General features: G+C 38.4%; 2 long non-coding RNA genes across 3 annotated transcripts; both read left to right on the top strand.

Moving 5' to 3' along the window:
- The first annotated feature begins 416 nt into the window (after nucleotides 1-416).
- On the top strand, nucleotides 417-2,356 carry LOC121896931. Of its 2 annotated transcripts, XR_006096144.1 has the most exons (4): nucleotides 417-828; nucleotides 913-1,083; nucleotides 1,281-1,403; nucleotides 1,536-2,356. It is a non-coding gene; the product is annotated as an uncharacterized LOC121896931 (long non-coding RNA). The 2 variants fall into 2 exon arrangements; XR_006096142.1 differs by having other exon boundaries at nucleotides 417-1,083.
- Nucleotides 2,357-2,444: 88 nt separating this feature from the next.
- LOC121896890 lies at nucleotides 2,445-6,843 on the top strand. The gene is made up of 6 exons (XR_006096139.1): nucleotides 2,445-3,372; nucleotides 4,155-4,215; nucleotides 4,313-4,344; nucleotides 4,458-4,500; nucleotides 5,343-5,490; nucleotides 6,106-6,843. It is a non-coding gene; the product is annotated as an uncharacterized LOC121896890 (long non-coding RNA).
- The last annotated feature ends 9,093 nt before the right edge of the window (nucleotides 6,844-15,936 follow it).

The following is a 15,936-nucleotide window of genomic DNA, read 5'->3' as shown; positions in this document are numbered from 1 at the left end:
GCATTGAGGTGAGGGAACTGCACTGTGTCGACCTGGTTTGCATTTAATTGTAACAGCTAGCACATTTTTATTTCAGTTTCATTTGATCAAAATTTACATAGCAGCTTTTGTCAGAGAGATAATTTTGTAATTGTGGACATATTTTTTGTTTTCCTGTTTCCAATAGCAAAAGAGGCATTCCATGGGAGAACTTCACTGCCCTCAACTCTGATATAATGCAAGTGTAATGAAAGGCAGACACAATGCATTTGCCACTTTTTCCAGCTTGCCACTGGTTCTGATATTAAAGCAACCAAACTTCCAGTGGAGAACATTTTGGTTGGGATATACTACATCCACTTTGACAATAGATAAATGTATTATAATATAATAACATACCATTTCTCTCTTGCCTACCCCCATCTCTCTCTCCCTCTCTCTCATTTATGCTCACACACACACACACACTCTCTCTTTCTCCCTCACACACACCCTCATAACTAATCTCATAATTACACCATGAGCAATCTGAGACCACTTACAAAACTCAAAATTATTCTCTTGTTTTCAGTGCAAAGAGATGTGAGCTCTTCAAGGAATTTGTAGAGTTCACAGACTCTGACAACCTGAAGCTGCTGAGGTACTGCAGTACCAGATGGCTGAGTCTGCTTACATGCATACAAAGAGAACTGAGCCAGCGGGATGCTCTACAGATAGGACTGTAATAGTAAACTCCACTTAGCACATATCGCCATGTTTCCCTCGCATTTTTTCACCATATATTGCCCTTAAGCCTTTACTGAATTTAATGTTGCCTTTCAGGTGGGTGTCATGACTTCTTGGGATAACGTGAGGATAATATATTAATAGTCACATATGATAATGTTTATTAGTTCACTATTATTTTGTTATGACTACCAGTGCTGTCTACAGTCAGGGGGAGTACAGATTCACAGGCTTGAAGAGATGTGCAGACTGATCAGGTGATTCTTGGGCTAGCTCATACCAGCCAGGGCAATCATGGATGTGCCTCTCAGGGAGGTGGACTATGGAGAGGGACATCAGTTGGCAGATGAAGACCTCTTCATTGGAACAGAAACAAAGGTATTCATCAGAACAAAGGTATTCATCCCTGTTTCAACCAAGAAATCTTTCAGTTAGTATATTACTCTGTAGTTTAATATAATTATGATCATCATCTTTTGACAACCTGAGAAAGGTCTTATAGTGTGCCTGAAATGTTTGCTACTATCTAATGCAAATTGTTGCTTTTTTTTTTTTTTTTTTTTACTCTGTTGTAGAACTGTGAGAACCTTCTATGAAGCAGTTCTGCGAAAGGTGTTCACCTCCTTTCCACTCCCAACCCCTGAATTACCTGAAAGTGCTGGACCCTGCATCTTGGCTTGGCATCACTCCAGGGACAGGTAGAGATTAGGGAGAGTTTCCAATTGACGACAACAAAAACAGTTTGCAAGATATACTTCAAGTGTTATGAAGTATGGCTTGGTTTAGATAAATCAACAATGTTCAGTTGGCAACACTGTTTTATTTTACAGTTGGAAAGCTAGGGGCCCTGTTTCCTCAGTTGAGCTTGAGTGAGGAACTCATTGACTACCAGGTAACTGTTAGCAAGCAACTCTGCCAAGAAGACAGAATTGGCAGATTCTGGGGCCTTGTAGGTAAGGACCTAAGGTTCAGTGAGCTGAACAGATGAAGCCTATGAAGGCTTTATTATGCATTCCACACAGCAATGCCAGTTCTGAAAGGGTATTTAGTATAGTGCAAAAGATTGTTACAGAAAACAGAATGGCATTGGACAACAGTAGTTTGTGCTTTACTGTCATGTAAAATCAACCACACTGGTCAAGCTCACAAATACACACCTTCTCACAAGATGTTGAAGAATGCAAAGTCTTTGACCTATGTGTATAACAAGTCCCTTGCTGATGCAAGAGACCCTCGCGATGAAGAAAGCGGAATCCCCAATCCATTCTCTCACTCACACTCTCCTACCCATTCTCTCGCTCACCCTATCTTTCCCATCCATTTTCGTAATCACCTTCTCTTACCAACTGTCTCATTTACCAGTAGCCACTCTCAAAATCACCATTGAAGCATTATGTAAGTGATGTATACATATCCTCATTCAAGTAATACATTAAAAAAAACTTCTAAGTGCTGAATTTATATGCAGTTTTGTGTTTTCATTATATAACACAGGGATGTTCACAAATTTCACTTTCAACCAGGTATCTGATTCTGACCACCTTATTGTAGTCACTTAGGCACTGATATTTTAAAGCAAGTAGTTACCTAGTGGCGATTTTAGGATTCACTGTATGCACCCTTGTCTGAATGAATGGGTATGTGGACAATGGTAGGGGCGATGGGATGGCCTGGGGCAGGGTGCTGGAAACTTTCCCCTTTCAAATCCTAATGTTGATAGGTATTTAGATCAGTAGGAGAAGAATAAGGGAGACATGAATAAATTCTTTTGGAAACCACAAACCTCCTAATATGATACAAGTCCACTGGCTACTATGACCCACAAGCTAACAGTCAAGTGTGGGTTTCTATGATCGGAGAGGTTAGCTAGTTACTCTACTTCACACTTGATTGGATACATGTATATATACACCTCCAAAGTCAAGATGAGTAATCAAAAATAATGTGATGTTTCACAGGAAAAAGAGAAAAGAGAGGGATTTTGATATAAAAATACTTGATTTTTTTTTTTTGGCATTTAAAATAAGTGAACAATAAAGACGGTCACAGGATTAGAACTTGGATTTTTGTTTTATTTTATTTTATTTTATTTTATTGTTTCTTTAACCTTGTTCACCTCATCAACAATTGTCTTAGATTTGTATTGACATAGTAGTATTAGTAAGTATTTGTATTGTGCGTTATTGGTTACAGATAGCTAATTAGCACTAGCAGGCTAACTTAGATATTGTTAGTTGCTAGCTAAAACCATGAAGTTCTCACACAAGTAACATTTGACTTGGCATGATTTCATGCTCAATGTTACACTGTTACACATTTCTGTAGTTTGTACGGTGACTTACTGTATATCACCCAGTATAATACTGCAAACAGAAACTTTGGCGCCCATGCACCATTTTATCATTTAGACCTAAAGTTGTTTATCTTTTTCTCATTTTTGACATCTGGACTGACAAGCTCTGCTTTATGGTTTAGATTAGGAACCAACACAGTAGCGCAACAGGTTTTGCGGGGGAGGGGGCTCTGGAGTGGCACACACAGAAAGTAACGGGATTCAGCCATAGAAGCAACCTGTACTGAATACGGATACATCTGATGAAACCAAACGGAGGTGTCCATGAAGAATTTTCTCCTTGAGAGTAAAAGAAAGACCAGCAAGCAAGCAAGGTAACAGTTAAAAAGTTTTAAGAATACAAATATACTGATAAAAATTGCGGTTGTCAGGTCTGTGCACTCAAACTTAACCTTGGTTAACATTTGCTCGTCAACATTAATGTTATCAGTAATGTTAACTTTTTCAAAGTAAACTGAGCTGACTTTTCATTTTACAAATGCCATTGTGAGTTCATTGCGTTGCAAAATTAAAATGAAACTTACTTTGTAAAGAGCAAAGTTTAGCTTACGTTAACATACGGCTAGTTAATGTGATATTCTCTGGTGAGGAGGCTGTATTAATGTTTGCCAATAGTTGAGAAAATAACATTGTATGTTAACGAAGTTATTACATTAACACTGGCATTCATTTAAACTAATTAAACCATTGATAGCTAGCCACATTTTTAGTTTTAGCATTAGTTTGTTAGATTTCTTTTATGGAATTTGAAAGGACTAAAGTTGGCTAGTTAACAAACACCAAGTGTGTAATGTTAATTCATCTAATTCAAGTGACGTTATGTATTTTTTCTTACATTAGCTGCAGTGGCTAAGTGTCTAACGTTAGGCAAATCTCATGGGGAAATGACAAATTTTGGTGGTTAATGTTACTTTATATAAGAATGGAAAAGAGAGTGATTACTGTATAAGCAACAGAGAAAAATGGACAACTTTTTCAAAGCTTAAGTAGTTGTACAAGGGTGTCTTTCATTAACAGATCCATTATGGACCAAATTCCATTCCATTTTAATTTATTTTAAACATGTTGTAATCCCAGGCTTTTTTGTGTTTTAAAGGTAAGTGCAACAAAGCCATCCATCAAGACAGACATAACCCTGCCAGCCACGTTGATGCTTGGTAAGAGAAGACTTACCTATGATTTTGAGGAAGGTTAATGTGTCCCATTTAGAGTATGCCTTTTAAAAGTGTGCAATTTGTATTTGTTGTCTTTTAGGGAACACATTTCTCTCTGCAACAGAGTGGATGGTGAGCATTGAGGGAAAGGTGGCCTTAGTTTTGGAGGAACACCTGGGTTTTGCAGATGTGTGTGTGTCTGTGTTTTTTGGATACTTCTATGGTATTCTGTGTTTTCCACATAGAATACCAGGAGCCTGCCTGTGCAACACTGGAACTCATACAACAGTAAGTACCTGTCTTTTTTTCCTCCACATATTGCTTTTGGTTAAAAGTTTATCTCACATGTTTAGTTGTTAGTTTACCTGTATCACAAAAGTATGCTTTTTCACTTCCTCCGCGCTGTAACTAGCCATGTAGTGGGTTTCATTTTTATCTTCTGGAATTTAAGCTATCCAGCACAAACACCATTTTTGGATGATGATGATATGAGCAGGTGAAATTTTATTTAGCTTCATTGTAATGGAATGGCAGCAGTCTCTTGAGGATCAAAACAAACAGAACACCTGCACTCACAGATCTATAGTCTTATTTATTGTAGACAAAAACAAATGCAATTTAGCTAGAGACATGTTTGTTTTTGTCCACAATAATTATGAAGACCATAGATCTGTGAGTGCAGATGTTCTGTTTGTTTTGATCCTGATCTTTACTTACCAGGCACCTGGTACATTGTTTAAGATTTGGAGCTGTGTGCACTGCTGCTTTTCACCTTAGTCTCTTGAGGCAAATCTCAAAACCTCAGCAAGTAAACCTATTGGTATGACTAGATACTACAGAGATTAAAATATGTTTATTTGTGTTCTGGGTGAAATTACTCTCAAGGCCAATGTAGGTGTACAGCACCTATTCAGCCTCAATCACCAAACAATGGTCCACACTGTCACTCAAAAAATGTGATAGTTTAGCATCTGTTTTGGCAGTCAAAAATTCTAATAGAAAAAGTTAGTTATTTACACAAAATGTAATTAATACATGACAGACACATAGACAATTAATATATGTATCTAATATTGGTCATGTATTAATTGTGTTTTCCTTTTCCATTTTTTTTTTTTTTTTGCATGAAGATTCTTCGTGAGGATAAATCCAGAGGATGGAACCAAATGCGCCACAAAAACCGAAGTGAGTTATAAGACAGGAGAAATGGTGAAGAGGAAGGCAGTCATCAACAACAGTGTCATCCTTGCTTTGCTCGAGTGGAAGAACTTGGATTAGGTGAGACACTTCTCAATAGATTATGTACAGTATACACACAGTTGCCAGTTTCTTAGGGACACCTAACTAAAACTAATGCAGTCTAATCCGTCCTGCCATAAATCCAACCTTCACAAAGGTTACAATGTTCAGATTTTGTTGAAATTGTTTTAGAGGGGAGTTGATTCACTTGTATGAAAATTTTGGAGGGTATAGTTTGTGAACTGCATTATGTTGTACTGACAGTTGTTTATATTATATTTTTCTACTCTGTATATCAATGCTGGTAGGCTAAATAACAAAAACACCTCTCTGTATTATGCAATCAAGTTCAACAGTACCACACAGTACATCCTCCAAAATAATCATAAAGTTGAATCAGCACCTCTCTACAACAGTTTCAACAAAAACTGAACATTGTAATTTCGTGAAAGCATTGCGGAGTGTATGTAATAAACTGGCAACTCAGTGTATAACATAATGTTTTACCAACTCTCTGATCAGGTGTAAACAAAAACTAAAAATTTTAAGTTTCAGAGAGATAGGATTAATTTTGAAGATATTTTATTAAATTCTATCAGTGTAAAAACTTTTTGTATAGTCAAATATTTTATGACCATCTGTCTTTGCCTACAGGGGAGCATTCCACCAGTGAACAAGCTGAGACCACAGACTTTTTGCCAACAAAGGAGCAGATTGCAGGTTGGTTTAGATAACCAAATGTGTAGTGGTGAATGTATGTGGTTGGTATTGAGTTACAAGATCAGTACAGCCCAGAGACTTTTTCTGTGTGTGTACCTTGAGTCATTGGCATTTAACGTTGATATTTCAGTCATTTATGAAAGTCCAGACAATATTGAGTATGTTATACCAAAAAACGTACAGTATTTTTTGAAGTTATTGTGTTATTTCTAAATGTTAAAGTGTTTAATGATTCATTTCCTATACATTCAATACTGTATGTTAAACAGTGAACATGGATGTAAATGCACTCTAATTAAATTTAAGTCAGTCATTGTTTCATTTTAAATCCAGTGCAGTGGAATGTAGACAAAAGACAAAGAAAATGTTGCACTGTCCCAGCATTTGCAGACTGTGTATTCTTAAGTGTTTGTTTTTCCACCATAAGGATTCCACTCTGTAAAAGTTTGAGTCTTTCCTTATTGGAAAATATACAGATCTATATACTGTCCAGATACTTTGTTCTACACATTATTTTCTACAACATGTTTTTAATATACAACCGTGACACTGAATGCACTTATAACTGATATTAGTTTTATACATATAAGTTCATGTGCTTTGTGTTATTTTAATGTAATTCTGAAAATAACATGATTGGAAATGAGAATGTTTTAAATGAAATGTTTTCACTTTAAGCATTTGCAGTGTTTTAAATAAAGAATTTGATATTTTGTAATAATTTTGTCTGTTTGGATTGAATGTTAGTAGTATTCATGAATTACAATAAGACTTAACCTTCTACTACGCATCTGTTTCTGCTGCTAGCTCGTTGTGCTTGAACCTTTGCAGGCATAGTCTGTGACTGTTTGAATGTGCAAGTCATTTGTCAAGTGTGCTGACACTCTTTTGAGTTTTCTTGTACCCGGATCACAGGTACTGCTTTTAAAGGTCTTACATTTCTTATTATGTTTCTTCAGTAAATGTGTAAATAAATAGGCTTGCACTCAGAGCCAACTTTGATGGTATTGCTAAGGAGTAAACTAAAGGATCAGTTCACTCAAAAGCAAATCCCCTCACACCACATATTCTGCTGTCTAAATATTTTATTACAATGGTAAAAACAGTCAGTACATTCAACAAAAAGCAGTATAGGTAGATCAAAGAAACCATTTAACATTTCTTAGCTTCAGCTGCAAGGCCTCGTCCTCTGGGCCTCCTCTCTGCCTTCGCCCTTATCCTGACAATTATTGTGCAGCTAACACTAAACACTCCAAATTAAAGTTTGCTCGGCCAGGAGCGCACATTCATCAACGAAGCTTGCTGAAACGTGCTGTGCTTTCAAGAGTGAATAATGCCAAAGCAATGACGCTGTAAGTGGATTTTCTGCCTGCTCCCCTGCATGGCACTCACATCAGAGAACCCATTTGAAGTGTTTAGTCTTGGAAACATTAATCCCTGTAATTTTAGGTCTGGTGTGCCTTCTCTGTCAGGTACATTAGGGCAGCATTGGAGAACCAGTAAAACAGTGAAGAAGCCCCGGTGTTGTCCGCCAGTAATTAGAATGCCATGTGTTCATCCTTACGAGGTGAAACAGCTCTTGTTAAATGAAGGCCTGTCACACTTTAATTGTCTCCACTGAGAGAAAAGAAGGAAGAGTTGCAGAGACAGAGAGGTGGGAGAGAGAAAGAAAAGCAGAGACAGAGGAATAATTTGTTATAATGTTAAAAATGTGGTTAGTTAAAGTAGTGAAGAGAAGGCTGGGTAAGAATTGCTGTGATATCTGACATGCATCATTGTACTAGTCCTTTTGAAATGGATCTCGCCTCTGTTTATTTGCATAACTACCTCCACCAGGGAGGTTGTGTCATCAGTTCAATTTGTTTTGTTTTTTTCCAGTTTATTTATTAGCTAGTCAAACAGTACTTATCAGATTTTAATTGAATTTGGCTGGAACTTAGACCATGGGCCAAATAAGGAACAGATTATTCGTTTTTGGTGTGGATCCATATCAGGTGCCAACCCTGTCTCCTAGAAATTTTGTTTATATACTAATAATTTGCAGAAGCAAGTGTGTTTACCCAGATGGTTTTCTACTGAGGAGATGTTGTTAATTATCTTACATGCCAACTGCTAAAATGTTGTCCCTGAACTTATCAGCATGTTCACTGACAATGTATTTCATTTGTTTTCTGACCATGACTACTCCTGGAATACAATATTCAGTCATAGCTCACTCATAACTAAAGCATCATAAAACTTGTTTATGGTTATGTTTGGGCACTCAGCACTTTGTTTATGAAAGACAGTTGTCTTGGTTAAATACTGAAAAGTAAAACATGACTTGAAGTTCTGTTGTGTTCTGTCACCTTCAGCGCTTAGGCACAGTAATGCTGCGTCTACTGCTGAGGTTTTAGAAAGCTGGAAGATTTCCTGTAATTCATCTGTAGTTACTTAAACATTTCCTGATTCAAACATGGCATGTTGTCAGCGTGACCAACAAAATAGACCAATAAATTAAAAGGAGTACTTCATCAATAGCTGTTTTGAATATTGTAATACTGCATGTCTTTTAGAGAGTGTGTCCTTTAGTCATATACAATTGCACTCTGCAGGACTTGGATTGACTCCAGGTCTTGTTTCATCATGGATTAATGATTCCGCTACTGCCTGTGTGAGCACTCACCAAACAAAGCTCTGTTTTCTAGCACAACCCAAGGATCCTTCAGAAGAGAATCAGAGTGCTAATAAAGAGAGGGTTAAGGTCTGCAGAGTGAAGGATTGTAATGGAGCAGCTTGACAGCGTGAATGTCTTCATTTTCCCTATATTGAAGTTTAAAAAATGGAACCCATCCTTGCCACCTGGGTGTACCTTGAGCTGTCTGAAAAGAAGTGATTACCTGCTCAGTGTGCCACCAAGGCCTTGGGGGATTTGATCATCAATTAATCACGAAATCCCAAAAAGGTACTATTCATCAAAACCTAATGGTTCTTTTGCTGATGAATAATTTCACCGAAAAAAAAGACTAATACATGTGACCAAAGAATCACTTCTAGCATTTCACTCCTCAGTGACCACCTCAGCTAATGCTACCACATTAGAAGGACAGTTTCCAGCACAATAATTTCTGAAAATATCAGAATTGGTGGGCTATCCTGTCAAGTCTAACATGAGTAGGTAGAGAACTTTATAGAATCAGATCAGGTGTCAAAACATCCTAACTACTTCTGGCAGCGATGGCATAGCAATAGCGATGTAGAATGATGTAATCTTACACAATTTAATGTCAACTTTAAGTAGTGCACACTAGATATCAGAAAAGTGAGGAATACTATCATACAGCTACATCACAGAAACATTGGTTTCCTCCTGCTTTAGTCAAAATGTTTCATTGGTCACTGGAGAACCCTACTCAGACCACATGTCCCCACTGGGTTGAGAGAGTGTTAATTTAGAGCCTATTATTGTACATCTCACACAATAGCCTATAATTGTACATCTCACAACTGCTGCTTAGCAGTGTTCAGCATTTGATAATGGGCTGACATGTAGTCTGTGTGAATATTCTTAATCAAGGACTCTGTCAATGTAATTTGTTGTCACTAACCAACAGGTGTTGCCCTAATTATTGACAATAGTGTAGACAGAGTAATTATCTTGGCGCTTGGCTGAACTGGTTAACCAGTTGAATGTTTGTCTTATATAAAGTCAAGGTTGCTGCATTGTTCTGTAAGCCCAACAAGTCTCCATACATACATAAAAAAGTTAACTGTCAGTATCTTCTAAAACAACCTTTATTGTATGAGTGTTTTCTGATCTGTCACCTCTATGGGGTAACTACTTGGTTATGGTTTGGGATTATCGTCCCCAAACCTTAACCAAGTAGTCACCCTATTTATATTGACACAGTGACTTGAGGCAGGGCGGCTGTGGCTCAGGAGGTAGAGCAGGTTGTTCACTAACCGCAGTATTGGCAGTTCAATCCCTGACTATTCCTGTCAATATGTCAAAGTGTTCTTGAGAAAGACACTGAACCCCAAATTGCTCCCGATGGTCAGGCCAGTGCCAACGGTGTGTGTGTGAATGTTTGAATGAGAAGCAAAAATTGTAAAGTGCTTTGTCCATTGAGGTAAAAAGGCGCTATGTAAGTGCAGTCCATTTGAGTCAAACACCCACTAGCCAACCATCCTTCACTGTCCTCTTCTTGACCAGGGTTGGGCTGAGCTGCTTGGCTTTGGTGAATGGCATTTCGATCACGGATAGAAATTAATTTAATGACATTGACTTTGAAACATCATTTAACCGATTCTTTAAAAACGCAAGAGAGAAGGAAAAACAGAAAGCATACATGTGGGTCATTTTTAAGAAAGTTTTTGAACATTGTCGGTTTTCTCGTGAGGGCAGTCTGTCAGCCACTGTGTCAAGGAAGTGATAATCAGAAACTTTTCTTTTGTTTGAGAAGGGTATAAATACATGTATATCTGTGATAATCACTACCATATCTTGATTTCCTACCCATTTTCTTCAAGTCCAAATTGGATTCAGGCCAGAGGTAGGTATACACAAAAGAGTTTGTGTTTTATTGGAATGGTATTTCAGGCAAATGCAGCATTAGTTAAAATCCATTGTGATCTTTGTTCATCTGCATGAGTTTGATGGAATGGAGTAGGGATTTCTGGCACAACTGCAATTGCATGAAGAAGGAAAGAAGTCTGAAGGGGTCAAGACTCCAGCAACACTTGTAGTATAAACAATAACTTTATTATGAGACCAACGCATTTCGCTGTGTAGCCTTCATCAGGGTCAGTATACAACACACTACAAAGAACATTTAAATAAGATAAGTGTGAAACAAAACCCCCTCTGAGTTTGATGGAACTGTAGAATTTGGTGATAATGGACTGTGGGTCCATTGTGACCCCTGTGATACACTGGTAAAATAAAATATTATAGCCATTGAAAAGATCAGGTCTACATGTGACAAATTGTCAACTGCATTGAGTTGTAGCAGGACAGACAATAATTCGTGTAATAATAATTAACCTGATCTATCCTGAGTTTGTCTTTAACTGCACCTTGACAGTCTTTTGTTGCACAAGCAGTGTGTTGCACACAACAGTGTGTTCTCTAATCAAAGTATTGCCTTTGAAGGTATTCAAATGAGCACTGATGTATGCATTGAACATTTTTGAAGTCCTTCAAGTCATCTCCTGTGATGTACATCATTCATACATAGTAATCCAAAAATTGATAGCTAATCCTGAACCATGCATTGCTTCATTCACTTCACCCATCACCCTCCACTTAACTATTGCTAGGCAGTGCCATGTGCTGTACACATGCACATGCATACACAGCAAAATCAAGGACACTGATGCAAAACAGGTCAGGTGATTGGGTCAATGCCTTTATTTCTAAATTAGACACAAATACACATCCTTTTGATCATTATTTTTGGACTACACGGTTGCAGTGTTATTTTCTTTTGTTATGTTATTTAATAATGTTGTATGCTCAAGTTATGCTTTTAAAACTCACCACAACTATCCTAAAGTAGTGGTGGGATGTTCGAGTCTTTGAGTTGTCTCAGTACACTCAAGTGGGGACTTCTAAATGTATCCAGTATTTAAAAATATTTCAAGTTTTTCAGTACTGGATGTTGCACACCTCTCAGGCCACTATAATGCAGGACTCTCTAACCAGATGTGTGTATCAAGTGGTAGTAAATACATTTATGCTCCATTATCCTCCAAAAACATTAGGCTGTATGCTTAATAAGGCTGATAATTCATAAAATCAATTTGATTTTATATTTACTTTAAGTGATAATTGTATTGATGCTGTAAATAAAGAAACAAAGCAACTCGAATTGTATCATGACAAAGTAAGACATGATCTGGAGAAAATTAAGAAATTTCAATCAAAATGCAAAACAATTATTAACGGGCACTAAACTAGTCTAACTATCATATCAAACGAACTGCAGCTAACAGGCTAGTGAGCACTGAGGAACTGTCTACAAGCTAACTAGCTAACAGACTGACAAGCACTGAGTCTAACTTAGGGTGATCATATTTTCGAACCCCCAAACTGGGACTCTTGAGTGTACCATACGTTCATGCACGTGCACATATATGTGCTTATGCATGCAACATAGGCGTTTTCATTAGGATGGGGGACAATTATTTCAGCGCTTACACACCTACTGACTAAAACGACTAAAGACTAAAACGTCAAATCCAGGGTTGCCAACTCTCATGCTTCTGGCATATGACACACGCTTTCACCTTTAGTCTCACGCTCTCACACTGCCCAAACAATTCCCACCGCAGTTTCTGATCTATCTTTTAGGAGCACTCGTTTTGTTTTCCGTTTGAACATTGTATCCTTGTATGAGACACGGAAACAGCTGTTACTATTAACAAGGAGCTACCAACAGTCCACCACCCACTCCTGCTATGCAGGTGTTTAAATCAAACAAACCCTTGAAGCTGAAGCTAGCAGGCAGACTGAAGCTGCTTTCATGAGACAGACGAATGAATCAGAGTTCAGAGGATCATATATGACATTAACTGACATGTGCAGCATCAAATAACAATGTCAGACAAAGGACCACAAAGTAGCTAGCAAAAACTTTACAGCAAAAAGTGGAGCTAAAATTTTTTATATTGACATTAGTGTTTTAACCATCCAGTTTATCTTGTGTTGCTGCTTTACTCCACTTTACAGCAATGTTAATGTAACATTAGCTTCATAGTTTGGATAGCTTGACTGCTGTTGCATCCCCACTGTGTTTTTTGTCCACAATTTCTGTAATTAACACCATACAAGTTAAAGTTCTGCTTTATACTCACTCAGATTTTTAAAGAAAGGCTTTTTATATTTTCAGAGTGAGTGAAGGAATCAGGAGAGAGGAGACAGAAGTGAGGAAAAATTGCAGAAAAACAAGGAGAAAGTAAAGAACTGATTCAAAATTGAAAATACAGCCCTCCTGCTGCAGCTCTCTCCTCCTTTGCTCTCTGTCCTAAGTCCTGCACTCACTCACTCACACACATTCAACTTCCTCTCAAGGCACAACCTTCAGAAAACAGTAAACAGGACCATCTGAGGGTCCTACCTCCCTGCTTGAATTTGAGTGATATCGCATGTCTTTCATTGTCCACCTCCAGAGCCTCCTCAGTCACCAGTCCATCAGAGAGCTGAAGTCCAAACTGAGTCCCAGAGTGAAGAGCAGCACCAAGGCACAGAAATGGCTCAGTATCCGACCTGAAGCTACAGTGATGCATAAAAATCTATCACTGCTTTTCACTTCTGGGAGCCAAGTTCACTTCCATTGAAAGTCTTTTGCTCCGGTGCTGTTCTTAAGATTATGCACTGTTGATTTTCCCCTGCACTCCAGGCAAATTCTGATGATGGCATTTTGCTTTTCATTCTGGTTTCTGTTGATATCTTAGTCTTTTTTTTCTCTTCTTCTGCGCTTCATGCAGTTTCGTTACTTCCTATCCATCGGCATCCAAATGCTCGTCTGGCCTCCAAACTTTCTGTTTTGTCTGCCTAGCCTTGTGGAAGACTCCAGTCTATGGATGTATTATAAGACCTGGATACTGGACTAAAAATGGCATTCATTCAGTCCTATAGGAATTGCTCGGCTGGCGCATATGCCAGAAAAAGTTTCTAGCTTCCCGGTTTGCTCCGTATTGTGTGGTCCACTGAATTAACAAACAAACATCTCTTTTACAAAGGTGGTCTATGGGGAAAATGCTTTATGGGCCGTAGGGGGATTTTTCGCTGCAATACTGCAAGTGACCACTGAGAAAAATTGGCTGTAAGGCTGAGTGGCAGAGCCTTATCCAGCTCTGATTATACATCCATGCTCCGGTCATGCGCAGTGAGTGCACAGGCAGAGTGTGCGCAGGTAGGCAGGTTGGTACGCTGACAGGCAGGTAGCCCATCTAATCATTTTATTTGGCCCAAATGAAATGATTGGATGGGATTATTACAGGCCTGCAACAGTCACAGATACTGGATTTTCATTTGATTTATTGATTGCTGTTAGGATGTACAGAGAATTTCAACAAATATAACAAAAATGCTTCTAAAATACATTAGATACTCTAGCTTTAAGGTAAGCCTATTTTTAATTCGGATTGTATTTCCTGCATTACATATTGTATGTTGTGGAATGACAAATAAGTAGGCAGATTTACTTCATAGTTAGTGTGGCTGTCTGTCCTGCCAGTGCAGCACCCATGAAAAAAAATAGTGAAGAACACTAATGTATATAAACTGTGAACATTCTAATAAACATTGTAGATTTGATATTGGAAAGAACACATCTTTGACTTTCATTAGTGATCGAACCTGTGTGCCCTTTACTGGATTACTATATGTCTACTATTGTGGTGTAGTCAGGCTATATCCTTAAATCTTCGACCAAAGCTCCCGCTCCCACCACATGTGTAAACTGCATACAGTTTTAAAGCCTGATAGTCAATTGAGTCCAAACATGTGCACGTAAATTAAGTGCATGTGTGCGTGCACATATGCATGATTAAGCACATGGCATCAAAATCTCACTCCAGCCAGGTACCCAAAGTTGGCAACCCTGGTCAAATCATTAAATCATAATTGCACCTAGTTGATAACAAAAACTGAGAAAGAGCCTTTAAAGAAAGTTACCTTTAAGAAAATTGCTGGGCACTTTATACTTTGCAGTCTTTCTTCGTAGTTAGAGTTTCTTTTTTGGAGCTCAGCTCTCAGGGAAACCACTGCTAATGTTTGGCCGTCTTAATATAATATCAGCATTTCCACCGTGTGCGACCGAAAACGTACTCTTGCAGTGTGTGTAGAATGCAACATTTTCCTTGCTTCACTTTGCAAAGGAAGGAGTAAGCCTCCTGGAGGTCTTTAGAAAAGACCTGCTCTTTCTTTAGCATGACAGCTAACCGTTAGCATACTGACAGGTTCTGTCAGAAAGAGCTGCAATAGTCAAAGGCTAGCAACAGCCTTGACAACGACACATTGATTGACTGACACACATACAGACAAATCAGTGTTGAATTCAGACACATGGTGCATCGTTTGTTTTTATATTGGGTTAGGTAATAATAAGTGGAACAGAACCGGATATCTATGTAAGCACTAAAAACCAGTATAATACTGTAATTATTAGTTTAATTGTGGTGAAAACTGGGACATTTTAGTGTTTTACAGATATTGGGACTCAGGGCACCCAGCTTGAAACCAGGGCAATCCCAGACAAATTGAGACATCTGGTCACCGTAATCTACTTGTCTACAGGCCAAAAGGCTAACTAGCACTGAGTGTGTCTATAGGCTAACAAGCTAACAGGTTAACAAGCACAGAGTCTACTGTCTACAGGCTAACAGGCTAACAAGCAAAGAGTCTACCATCTACTGTCTGACTCTGGTACATGAACGGGCAGTAGATAAGCATGTGCAGGATGTCGAGGGCAGTGAGTATGTACAAGCTGGTATCAGTATTGGCAGTCAAGTTGAGTCTAATATATGGGTATATGCATTTGGTACACTAAAGGGTTGCACTCAGGTTATAAATTCAGTAGTCATTTTCAATCACAGGAAGTTAACAATACCACTACTGTAACACCTATGAGTAAATGTGGAGCAGCAGGGAGGAACGAGTGCCCCACAAAGGGAGACAGGAGGCCCCTGGGAAGACTGTGGGAGGACCAGTATTTCCCTGTGCAAATGCTGCAGACCTGGAGGGAACACCGCTGCTGAAGATTAGCTAATCAAGTGAGTATC

Source organism: Thunnus maccoyii, chromosome 1 (assembly GCF_910596095.1).
Source record: "Thunnus maccoyii chromosome 1, fThuMac1.1, whole genome shotgun sequence".
Taxonomy (NCBI): Eukaryota; Metazoa; Chordata; class Actinopteri; order Scombriformes; family Scombridae; genus Thunnus; species Thunnus maccoyii.
Note: the sequence above shows the minus strand (reverse complement) of the source record. Positions and strands in the feature narration are given on the sequence as shown.